General features: G+C 41.0%; 1 protein-coding gene across 2 annotated transcripts in view; it reads right to left on the bottom strand.

The window, feature by feature from the left end:
* TBC1D5 (TBC1 domain family member 5) overlaps positions 1 to 13,139 on the bottom strand; it is a 438,516-nt gene that overhangs the window by 94,235 nt on the left and 331,142 nt on the right. The gene's annotated exons all lie outside the window — the stretch shown is intronic.

Here is a 13,139-nt window from a genome sequence, read left to right as displayed (position 1 = left end):
TGTATAATGTGACTACTGCAACCGAATGGTGATGTCAGCAATACGACAGCTTCTGATTGGCTGTAGTAGTCACATGCTGGCAGCTTGTAAACAAAAACCAGCATGGATCACGGATGCATTTGCTTTGGATCAACAAGGGATTAAAGAAGGGAGTATTTTTTATGTATATTGTGAGCCCCATTTATAGGGCTCACAATCTACATTTTTCCCTATCAGTATGTCTTTGGAGTATGGGAGGAAATCCACGCAAACACAGGGAGAACATCAGTGGCGTAACTAGGAATGGCAGGGCCCCATGGCGAACTTTTGACATGGGGCCCCCCGACCGAAGCTGAAGACCTCGACCAACTGACCCTACTGCCACCGCCGCCCCCCCTTCCCCGCGCATTTCAGCGCACACTATAATACCCCATATTGGCCCCTGCACACAGTATTATGTCCCCATAGTGACCCCAGTACACAGTATTATGTCCCCAAACTGGCCCCTGCACACAGTATTATGTCCCATTGTGGACCCTATATACTTACTGATCCTGGCAGGGGCCGGGATCAGTAAGTGACGGCGCAGGCCCCACAAGCACTATTATACTCAGGGGTCTTTTCAGACCCCCGAGTATAATAATCGGAGACCCAGAGGGATACAAACATAAACTACTATTACTTACCTATCTCCCGACTCCCCTGCATTCTCTGTTGCTGTCGGCCATCTTCCGGGACGTCATGTGACTAGGGCCCTGCGTCGCAGGTCATATGACGTCACGCAAGTAGGCTGAAGCCTGCCCAGAGAGGTAAGTAACACAGTTTTTTTTATGTTATCTTACCTCTCCCAGGCCTCCGATCGTTACACTCAGGGGTCTGAAAAGACCCCCGAGTATAATAGCGCTTGTGGGGCCCGCACTGTCACTTACTGACCAGGATCGGTAAGTATATAGGGCCCGTTATCGGCTGAATTAACTCCAGCTGGTAATGGCCTATTAAAAAAAAAAATAAAAAAAAAATAACAAAAACGCAGCGGTGGGGGCCGGGCCCCTAATGTCTCGGGCCCTGTGGCAGCTGCTACCACTGCTACCACGGTAGGTACGCCACTGAAGAACATACAAACTCCTTGCAGATGTTGTCACTGGCAGGATTCAAACCCAGGACTCCAGTGCTGCAAGACTACAGTGCTAACCACCGAGTCACCCTATTTTATTTTGTTGTTATCATATGCTGCTGTACTTATTCCGTTCCATCAATGACTTGGAGACCCTTATTATAGCAGAAATATGCCACGATATGCACCCAGTTTTTTTAAAATCTTATTTCAGCTTGAAGAATAATAAAAGCAGAAACATACAAGGTAAAATAATTCTTCACCGTAAGCAAACTTTACACAATCTTTCTGTAGCTTTTTATATTTTATAGTTTTTACGACTCGAGCCATAAAAGCTAGTAAAATAAGTAAATAACCAACAATCATTTCCAGATTTACAGTAGGGTGCCCAAGATTTTTACGTCACACATAATATTATAGTGTGCATGAACCTTTATAGTCCTGTAGTACGCTGTGTACATGACTAAGGTAAAGCAATGCCATACAAAAGGTGCTGATCCAAAAAAAAAAAAAAAAAAAGCGATGTTTTCCAGAATTGGCATTTTCTCATCTGTGATTTTACGCTTTGTTAAATACAGATACTCTGCAGTGTTTGTTTAAAAAAAACAAAAAACAAAAAACCCTTGCAGCCATGGAGATAAATGACACATATTTCATGCAAGTCTTCAGCCATACTGACGCTGCGGATATGTAAAAGTGGTAAAAAATGATCCGCATTTACTTACTATATTAATTAAGGCGGAATCATTTAGCGTTACGATCCAAACATTGTAAACAAAAAAAAGATACAAAATACATAAAAAATGTAGCCCAGTGAAAAATGACATTCGGTTTACAGAATATGTTATTTCCTCATTGCCAGGGGAAATGAAAGCGTCATTAGAAAACAAAATTACTCAGCTGTTTATAAGCAAAAAGCTCAAGGGGAAATTCATAGGCCCCAAAAGGAAAGGCACATTAGGGTTAGGCAAACATATGTTGCAGGTGTTTTAGAGGAGACAGGTGGGCCAAACCTCAGCCACTAAAAGGGATTTAGAGGAACATAACAGAAACCAAATTGTCTGAATGTAAGCGGGTGATGAAGATACATAGCGATACTTAACAGTATATGCAAAGTGAAACTGTCAGAAAAAATATTTGTCTCTTCAGTGCCAGAGAAACAGATTTTTTTCTTTCCTTTCTGTTTTTTTTTTTTGGATTGTAAAATTCTGCAGTATTTTAAACCTGGAACAAACAGCCTGATAGAACCGCAATTACCTCGAAACGGCGAAGGATTAACTAAATTAGCCTTATTTAAACAAATATTTCTAAAAAAGACAGCTTGTAGAAATACTCTCCTTGGTCTCCTTTGTGATGTTAGATCCATCTTAATTCTTCCAAAGCCTGTGATATTTCTAAATGAAAATGCTAATTTAGCCTTTTATTTTGCAGTTGCTGTCGGATGTGAAGATGGTCAATGTACAAGCACCTCGCTGAGCCTTGCCAGCACCATCTATCTGATGTTAAAGTACGCATCCAATTTTCTCTGTTATTATATATCATTTATATCTTTGCTAATTCCTCTTCAAATTGCTAAAGTTTTGAGCAGAAAACAAGAAGCTTGGGAATGGTTTGTTGTGTATCGCCGCCCGGCACAGCCTTTACTGAGGAACAAACATGCAACTGGATACCAGGTTTACTTCTTATTATTCTACGGTATTTTTTTATTTTTACACATTTGCAATTTTTTTTTTAATCCTATGTATTTTTTAAATGTAAAAAGTATTAAATATTGTTTTTTTTGTTTCAAATGAATACATCACTGAATATTTCCTCCCCCAAACATATTCCCTACAGTGATAAACATCATACCTTTGTCATGTTATTTTTTAAGATTTGGAAAAAAACAACTTTGAAGTATTGCATTGGAGGCATTTGGTGCACTAGAGGCCGGCCTTTAGCCCCAGGAGCACTGCTCTTGGTGCTCAAGTAGGATGGATGAGGTCATAGCAGGGGAAGGATCAACACTCACTGCACAGGGTGGCACAAGGAGGAGTGACAAGAGCAGTGCTCCTAAGAGCTGAAGTCCCGCCCCCAGTGCACTAACTGAGCAATTTGTATAATACTGAGCCATTTTCTTCACATCTATCAATGTGACATATATAACAGAGGTATACGGTTTATCATTGTAACATGCTCTGTAAAACAGGGGTGACCGCTCAATATGCAGACTTCCTTTCAGATTATACTTTTTTGTTTCAAAGATTCAAAACTAATAAAAAAAGCTTTTCAAGTGTTTATGACCCCTTCCTCTTTCTATATAGAAACCTGTCATTTGGAAGTTTATTTTCTGTCACTACTTGTATACTTAAGATATTTATGACCAAAGAAATTCATTCTCTTGTGATCTGTATCACAAACTAGCAAAGACTTAGTGTACTGCTTACTCCAGCTGAATGTTGTGGATACTGGCATCATCCAATCCGACCCTAGAAACATTACATAGCCTAAAAGGCTCCTTAAGGCTGAGGCCCCACGTTGCGTAAACTCAGCTTTGTTTGTTGCAGATTTTGTTGCGTTTTTTTGAGTCAAAGCCAAGAATAGCTACAAAAGGAAAAGGAAATATATAGGAAGTTCTTATACTTCTACCTTCTGCTCTATTCACTCCTGTCTTTGGCTCAACCGCAGCAAAGTTTGCAAGAGAAAAAAATCTGATTTTCTGCAATGAGGGGCTTTAGCTTAAAGCTAAGGACACACTGGACGCATCTTCTGTGAGATTTACAACATGCCCATCCCAAAAAACAACTGAAATTGTTGGGGTTCCATCACAGTTTATACATGGATTATATTAGGCCGATCCCACTTTCAATCTTTGCAATACAAAGACTGAGAACGACAATAGAAACTGCTGCAGGTTCAAAACTTGTTTAAATCTCATCCATGACACTTCTACTGTATACGGCAGCTGGTTAGTCACCTGTAGTTATCCCACTGGAACTCCAACCTGTCTGTCCCTGGCCTAAGTCTTCACAGTGTTCTTCCCAAGGAGAAACACTATCCCCCAGTTCAACAGATCCTATACTTTTTCTCGGCAATCACGTCAGAGTGTCTATTGCCCATCAAAGCATAATCACGGTGAAAGGTTACTTTAGGATATGTTCATATCTGCATTTCATGGCCGTTTGGGGATACTGTACCCCAATCCGCTTGAAAGATACATTATAGTAACCGCTTTTTAAGCGGATTGGGTTTCTATTTATTGGGTCCCGAAGTGGACCAGAAGAACGGAAACCCCAATACAAGTGTGAGCCTAGCCTAAAACAGATCTCCACTGAACCTAGCACTTGAATCTCACCTTTCTTAATAAAGCCAGTATTCAAAGAACAATGGTCAAGAATTTGAAGTGCTGGAATCCAATTGTATGACATTACTGATGCATTATATATAAGGGGTAATAAATCATGTCTGCGAGGGAAGGAGAAGTGCTAGATATGCTCTGTATTAAAGCTTTGGAAGCTTAGTATGAAAAGAGGTTCATGTATAAAAACAACGCTTTTGTGTAATAATTTTTTCTGTAAAAAGGCTATGGACACATTTGCCATGGAAAAATATTATGATTAATGCTATATATGAGTGGTTTCACTAAGAGCTAGACTGCAATCTTCATATCTTCTTTTTAGTATTATTTCTTTTATATAAAGTATGTGCATCCTGATCCTAGCACCAATCTAATCTCATGTGGATGTGTCCCACCCAGGAATACATGCTCAGTGCTAGGTCTGTGCATCCAGTATGGTGTTCTCCAACAGAAAAATGGTGGGAAATGGTCAATGAAGACTATTTAGGTATTTAACCCCTTCCCGACATTCGCCGTAATAGTACGGCGCTGCTGGGAAGGGCTTCCCACAAACCGCCGTACTATTACTGCGGATGCATGGTGCGCACACAGAAACTGTGTGCGCACCATGCACAGCGGGTGTCAGCCGTAATACACGGCTGACAATGCCCCGTAACACCCGCGGTCGGAACCGGGTCCGATCGCGGGTGTTAACCCCTGAGATGCCGGTGATCAACATGACCACCGGCACCTCCGGGGTTTCGTTCTAAAATTGTGCCGATTGGCACCCCCCGCGCCGGTTTTGGGGGGTGCCGGTGTTCGTAGGGGGCAGCCCGGGGTCTGATCAGTGACCCCAGGTCTGCCCCTTCACTTACCCCGTCCGCGCACCTGGCTGATCCTGCCGTAAATGAAGCTGTCAGCCTGTGCGTCTACACAGGCTGACAGCTTCCTATACAATGCAATACACGTGTAACACGTGTATTGCAGTGTATCTCTATTGAAGCAGTGATCAGCCGATCACTGCTTCAATCCCCCATGGGGACAGTAAAAAAAAGTTGGACAAAAGTAAAAATAAAAAAGTTTAAATAAGTTTAAAATAAAATAGAAATAAATAAAGCCCCAAAAATCCCATTTTCCCCATATAAAATGTTTTATTATGTAAAATAAAGAAAAATAGAAAAAAACATTACATATTTGGTATCACCGCGTCCATAATAACCTGAACAATAAAATTAAAACATTATTTAACCCGAACGGCGAATGTCGTAAAAAAAAACGTAGAAAACCGCTCAAAATAATGATTATTCACCACCTTTCCCTTACAAAATGTTCAATAAAAAGTAATCAAATGGTCAGATGAAAACCAAAATGGTACCAATAAAAAGAAGAGGTCTTCCCGCAAAAAATAAGCCCTCAACCAACTCTGTCTAGCGAAAAATAAAAACGTTATGCCTTTCAGAAGATGGCGATGCAAAAACAATAGATTTTTTTCCCTGAATTGAATTTTATTCTGCACAAATAGCAAAGCATTAAAAAATCATATAAATGAGGTATCGCCGTAACCGTAGCGACCCGCAGAATAAAGGTAACGTTACTTATGCTGTACGCTGCGCGGGAAAAAAAATAAATGCTAAAAAGCAATGCCAGAATTGATGTTTCCTTTTACATCCCACCCAGAAAGAGTTAATAAAATGTAGTCAATAAGTTACAGGCCCCAAAATGGTGGCATTGAAAAGTACATCTAATACCGCAAACACCAAGCCCTCATATGGCCACATTGCCAGAAAATAAAAATAAAAATCTACCTTGTACAATGTGAAGACAAAAACCCCAAAAGTCGCCAAATCATTAGGACATAAGTGGCTGCGACTAGAAGGAAATGTGTAAGCGGTGCGAGCGTTTTCAGGGGACACCCCATATTTAGAGCTTATGAGAGAATACAGCAGCGCTGACCCCCCAGAATGCCCCTCTTCCCCGTCATAGGAGCTGGTGGGAAAATAGAATGGGATTTGGGTACCCAATTTACTCCGCACAGCTTACACATTCACTTCGGGGTTACTAATGCTCACTACATCACTTGATAAATTCTTTGAGGGGTGCGGTTTTCAAAATGGGGTCACTTTCTAGAGGTTTCCACTGTTTTGACTCCTCAAGGGCTTTGTAAATGCGACATGGTGCCTGAAACTGATCGCAGCCAGATCTGCCCTCTAAAAGCTCTTTGGCGCGCCTTCCCTCCTGCGGCTCGCTGTGCGTCCATATATTAGTTTACACCCACAAGTGGGGTACTATGGTAGTCAGGAGAACTTGCCTAACAAATTGTGGGATGCGTTTTCTCCTTTAACCCCTTGTGAATGTGCAAATTCTAGGGCTAAACGAAAATATTAGTAAAATAAATTCAAATTTGAAAATTTCACCTCCATTTTGTATTAATTCCTGTTAAGCACTTATAGGGTTAAATTACTAGGTATATGTTGTTTTGGCTTATTTCAGGGGTGCAGTTTTGAAAATGGGGTGATTTATGGGGGGCTTTAATACAAAGGTCTTTCAAAACCCCTTCATAACTGGATTAGTCCCTTAAAAAATGGGTTTTGGAAATTTCTTGAAAATTTTGAATATTGTTGTTTCACTTGTAAATCTTATAATGTCCGTAAAAATTAAAAGGGTGACTAAAGTTTGATTCCGACATAAAGCAGAGATCTGGAACATGAGATTTATGATATAATTTTGGCGGTCTGACTATCTGTATGTAATGCACATCATTTCAAACTTTATAAAATGCATATTTTTCAAAATTTCCACCAAATTTCCAATTTTTTCATAATTAAACACAAAACATATCAACTAAAATTTACCACTAACATGAAGTACAATGTGTTACGAAAAAACAATCTTAAAATCACTTTGGTAAGTTAAAGCGTTCGAAAGTTATTGCCACATAAAGTGACATGTCAGTTTTGAAAAATCGAGCTTGGTCAGGAAGTCAAAAAGTGCCATCGGCGGGAAGGGGTTAATTTTACATTTAGTAAGCTAATGAACATTAAAAAAACCAAACAAAAACCAAATAGTGCAAAGCCTTAAAAATGGAAAAAGCACAAACATACATTTTTTTTTGTACAGCCTTTACTTTACTCAGTGTCAGGGTCTGGGGTTGCTAGGTGGGGTGGCATAGGCGCAAAAATCCAGTTTCTTTAGTCCAAAACAAAGGTAGAGTTTATTTTCACTCAAAAAATATAGTGCAGCAACAAAAGGAAACAATACAAAAATAAATACCTGCCCGGCTAGGCTCTAACTAAACATAGAATAGGTTACCTCACCTAGAATAACAGAAATCAAAAGCCAGGTGAGTCATTCAGGACACAGCTCCAAAAATATGACCTCTCTCTTTGGCTCGCCAGCCAAACTCTGCCCCCAGTCTGCTGCTGGAGCTGACTTAAGCTCCTTTGACGAGGAGACTCTCTGCAGCTGAGTCGCTACCAGAACATCCCCAAAGTGTGGACTGGAGGGGGGTGGAATGACAGGTCCCACTACCAACCTACTTGCCATTCCTAAAATTCCAGCCCAGTAACCGGAACTTTGAAATAACCCTCAGCAGACAATAGTCATCTGCTGAGAAACGTTCTTTCTGGAGTTTTCTCATCTCACCCACTTTAGTAGTCTGGGTGAGATGTACACCCCCTACACTACCTGACCAGCCATCGGCTTACATCAGTTATTCATTTCTGTAAATGGACTGTATCTCCCATAGCTTTTCACCCCCACAGACAATACAGAAAAGTCACCGACAATATCACCAGGGTTGGTTGGCTATTAGGGGCCTACCTAAAGACTCACAAGCCATTGAGCAAAAATCACCTTAGGCCCCCTTGACAACTTCTTCTCTCACAATACAAACAAACCAGTGTAAAACATGTTTATGGCCAGTTTAAGAAACATTAATGACAGGATAAATATATGATCACGTCCATTCCATTCACTCAGAGAGAGACAGCCACGGACAATGCTCAGCTATTTCTGCACTCACTAGAATACAAGAGCCTGATAATTGGATCCTCACTCACAGGGCCGTTTTAACACAATGGTGGCCACCCATCACCACTACCTAGAAATGCCTAACCTGCACAGATTCTAATGTCTCCTCGGTGGTCCCCACATTGTATGATGCCCCTTAGCAGCTAATGCCTCCCTAGTGGACCCATAATGTTCCTCATAATGTCCCCTTCCAGGTTGCCCCCACATTTTCATGTCCCCTTCACAGATTCATATCCCTCAACCCCCTGGTTGCCCCCACATTTGTCTTGTACCCCATCCCCCCCAGTTGCTCTCACACTGTCATATCCGCCTCGGGCTTCCCCCACAGTGTCATGTCTCTCTCAGGTTGCCCCCACAATAGCATGTCTCCCCAAATCGCCCCCACAGTATTATGTCCCCTCACAGTATGTCCCCCAAAGTATCATGTCCCCCTCAGGTTGCCCCCCCCCACAGTATCATGTTCCCCCCACCCCACAGGTTGCCACCACTGTTTCATGTCCCCCAATTTATATATTCAAAGAAAGCATAAACCTTAATACTCACTTTTCCCCGTTCCCCCATTTACTCTGGTCTCTGGTCCCGGACTCTCAAGGAGCAACAGGTGCAATGTAAGTGACATTACTACATCGCGCCTCCTGCTCCCAGGACACCAGGAGCAAAGACAGTGGCCGGGTGGTGAAGCAGGGAGGGGACAACTCTCTACTTCATTACTGTGTGTAACTCATCGGCGTCCTTTAGGATTCTGATGAGTTGGTGCAGACTGGATCTGCTGCCCTAGACAGTGGGACAAAAAAATGCAGGGCTGTCCCGCTGTCCAAATGAAGCCTCGATATCATAGGCAAGTACACTGTTGACCCTACGGTTAAAGCGTCCCTAGTCAAACATCTCACACTTATGCCTTATCTAAAGTATAGCCTATCATTTTTTTTAGCTACTAAGCATTGTGGGCACATGCCATGTCAATCCCTCAACCTATGGCCCTGGTAACACGTGTTAGAAAACTATCTAAAGGAACATACTGCTACATTCATAAAAGGCCTGCACAATGTGACATGTACAATAGATCTGCAGTAACACCATTTGTTTTGGTCAGCATGTAAAACAGCCATGAAGTGATGAGTATTCAGTACACCATGAAATGTGATAGACGTATGTGCCATCTTGATAAATTTGGAACACTTTATAGCAAAATGAGCAACGTAAAACATATGGACCCTGGAATAATGAAAGCTCTTAATGTTGTATTATTACGCCTTTTCATTTTACATATTACTCTTATTAATTCAATACAAATGCAGTTTACAATAGTTGCTCAAGCAATGTAAAAATCTAAGTGTACTGACTCCTTACTGCGCTATATTAAGAGTTATTGACTTGACAAAGCCTAGAACTTAAAGGGCTATATATAAAGACTCAGTAAGCACAATATATAGCAGTAATGTTTACTGCTAAAGTCACTTCTGGCTATTGCTATAAACATAAATGGTCATAAAATTAAAGGAAAGCTCTTGTTTTGTTTTAAATTCCTAATTTAAAATGTTAATTCTGGCTATACAAATTTGGCAATGTGGTAGGTATCACTCATTGTGATAAGGTTAACACTTTTAAAATCAATGAAACACGGATATGGATGTGCAGGAAGAAAATATTTCTATGCTGATGCTGCTGTATTAGAATTTTATTTGCTACAGGGTACAGGCAGATTCTCAAAATTCACTGTTAACTTAAAACAATAGTCTCAAACCTTTTATTCTCAGGCCTTACTGCCTTCAGGACATGGTGGAACATCTGGCTATTTAGAGAAAACAATATGTTCACATCCTCGATGACTTTTAGTTTCTAATTGGGCTTAAGTTTTTTCTCTCTTACAAGAACAAGCCGGTAAAGACTAAAGAGGTCATTTAAAGATCAATATAGCACAAGCGTGGAGATTATTGTACATGGAGTCTAAGCTGACAATGTAATTGTGTGGCTATTAGACTGAGTGGCAAATTATCCAATGTACAGACATTGACCCAGATTTACTATAGTGGTTACAACTAGACACTGTTGTAAACCTGGCACATCTTAGGTATAGTGTAGTACATCTTGGATCATCTAATTTGGGCTAAAATTTTTCAACTTTCTAAAAAAGTAAGTGTAGAGTCTCAATAAAAATGAACACCATGATATTCCAAAAATGTGGAAAGATTAAGCAAGGTAAAAGCTGGTATAAACGTATAAATAATTTAGATTTATTATCCAGCATAAGGAACTGTGGTAAATCTGGTGTATTTTAAGTCTGTCTACCTATTAGTAAATCTGGATTACAATCAAAGTTTGCCTAATGTCTATTATATCCAGTCAATGTCCAAGGGGTTGACCAACAATTGCTGAGCTCCCAAATATCCTCAGCAGAGGATTTCCCATAAAAAGACTGGTCTTGCCCCATTCAATATGCCCAAACCTTTGTTTCTACAGAAAATAAGCCACTATGTTTTGTTCCCATCTTTCCACTGAGATAATACACAATTGGACGAGCCAATTATGTATGTATACTTATTGTAAGGTCTGGAGAGATTGCTGTATGGCCAAGACCTTTCCCTTCTATATGTTATCATAGAAATTCCTATTTAACAAGCTATTCAGCTTGACCCATGCCGCTCCCAAAAATTAAGGAGATTCCTACTGCTTGGAAATAATGAATATACACATGATAAAATAGTTGCTCAATCTGACTTTTATTTCACAAAAACATAACCCTTTAAAATACAAAATGTATTTTTTAATTTCATGAAAAACACGTCTGGAGATGATTCATTGTGAGCTCCGCTTTGGTTCACCCGTATCCTACAATAGGTAAAGGTAATAGACAACCAAAAGTCAATAAGCAGGCATGGTACTGGTGGGAAAAAAATGGCAGGCCTGACATTATCTGCAGGTCTCACATTTTTTGACAACATTATACTAGTGGCCTAGGAAAGTCACAGCTGGGTTTAGGGAGACCAATACTAGCAGAGGATTTGTCCTTTTGACTCACTACACTGAGGCAACACAACCAGGTAGGGTAATAATATCTTGTGTGTATAAAAGTGGGCATGTAAATGCTCTGCATAGATTATTGGTGGGCCCACAGAAACTCCCATGGTGCGGGTCTAAAGACACCCATTTAAGAATGTGGCTACAGGGGGTGCAGAGGTAGCAATTGTTACTGGGCCTGGGTGTCTCAGGGGTTCCAAAGGCCTCTCTACAACATAAGATGACCAGTATTACAGCTAGTGAAAAATAAAAGAACATCACCGTGCAAGCACCTAGTGCATTATTCCTGATATGCACTCCAAAAATGTCAAAGTGATGTGCTCACCATAGAGGGTTGTGATAGTCACAACTCTCTAAACCGCATACACCAATAAAGTGTGGACCTCCTTTCCAAGTATTCGCAGGATACCGTAACCATCACCAGGATGTGATACAATATGATATAAATGGACCAAAATTCACTGTGATATGACCAATAAATATCCACGTTTACCAGAGGTACTTGTAAATAAATCCTTTAATCAGAATCATGAAGTAAAACCACTACGCGTTTCAGATAGAATGAGCCCTTGAACCATCCAGACAAGCAATTGTGCACTTAGGAAAGGACGAGCAGTGGTCCGAAACGCATTTTGCCATGTTCTCATTCCAATAATAAAGAAATTTCTGCCCTGCTTGACAACCTCTGACACCCCCCCCCCACGCCACGCGTTTGCCTGCTCACCTCCTTGAGCAGACATAGCCCTGAATAGTGGAGGTTTTTCTCCTCCTTTTTTTTCCTCCCCTCAACTTCCCTCTCCGCTTCTCTCCTCCCCCCCCCTCTTTTCCTGGCCACCTTTCCTCTCCCCGGTTTCACTTCTCCATCCTCCTTTTCCTCTTCCCCCTGCCTCCCCCTCATCTATCTTTGCTGCAACCTCTCCCTCCCTTCCTTCTCTCCCCCCCTCTCCCCCTCCTCCTCTCTTGGTCTCTGCTGCTAATGGACCTCACCCCCTCTATCGGCCCATGCTTTCCCTTCTCCCCCCCTCCTATTCTTATCCTCTGTCTGTCCCAATGGGTTTTATGGGGTCCGTGCCCTCAGCTCCCTTTATGTATTTATTTGTTTTTCTTCTCCTTCCCTTCCTCACCTCAACACTCCCGTTTCCTAGCCTCTTCCCTCAGGTGTAGTCATTCTAGTGATCCTCATAGTTTTAATAAGGATCTAACACAATCATTTTCCATTGTACAGTGCTTTACCTCAGTCTTTTATCATTGCGTTTCTGTTTGCCCACACTCTAGAGCACTCCTAACTCCTAGGTTAACCTTATTTGTACTACTTGTTATTATTCCTTTGTACATTTCCATTGTTGAGTCATGTTGTATCGCTGTTTTTGATGCTTATGTTTGTATTGTACCTTCTCAAAAAAAAAAAATAAAAAACCCTTTTGAATTAAAAAAAAAGAAAAAAAAAAAAGAAATTTCTGGTATGTTTGGGTGAGCGCTGTACTTAGGCCTGAAGAAGGGCTCATTCTGTCCGAAACGTGCAGTGGTTTTATTCAGTATTATAGATGGCACATGGTAAGTGAGGGACAGGAGCTTCAAGTTTCCCCTATGTACCCACTGACCTCTAGAGCAACCATCTATGACCAGATTAGGCCTCTTTCTAGAAAGGTATTAGGGACATAAGATTCTAACAAGCCCCACACC

The sequence above is a fragment of the Leptodactylus fuscus genome, chromosome 4 (assembly GCF_031893055.1).
Source record: "Leptodactylus fuscus isolate aLepFus1 chromosome 4, aLepFus1.hap2, whole genome shotgun sequence".
Taxonomy (NCBI): domain Eukaryota; kingdom Metazoa; phylum Chordata; class Amphibia; order Anura; family Leptodactylidae; genus Leptodactylus; species Leptodactylus fuscus.
The sequence above is the reverse complement of the archived record's forward strand: the minus strand, read 5'-3'. Positions and strand labels throughout refer to the sequence as shown.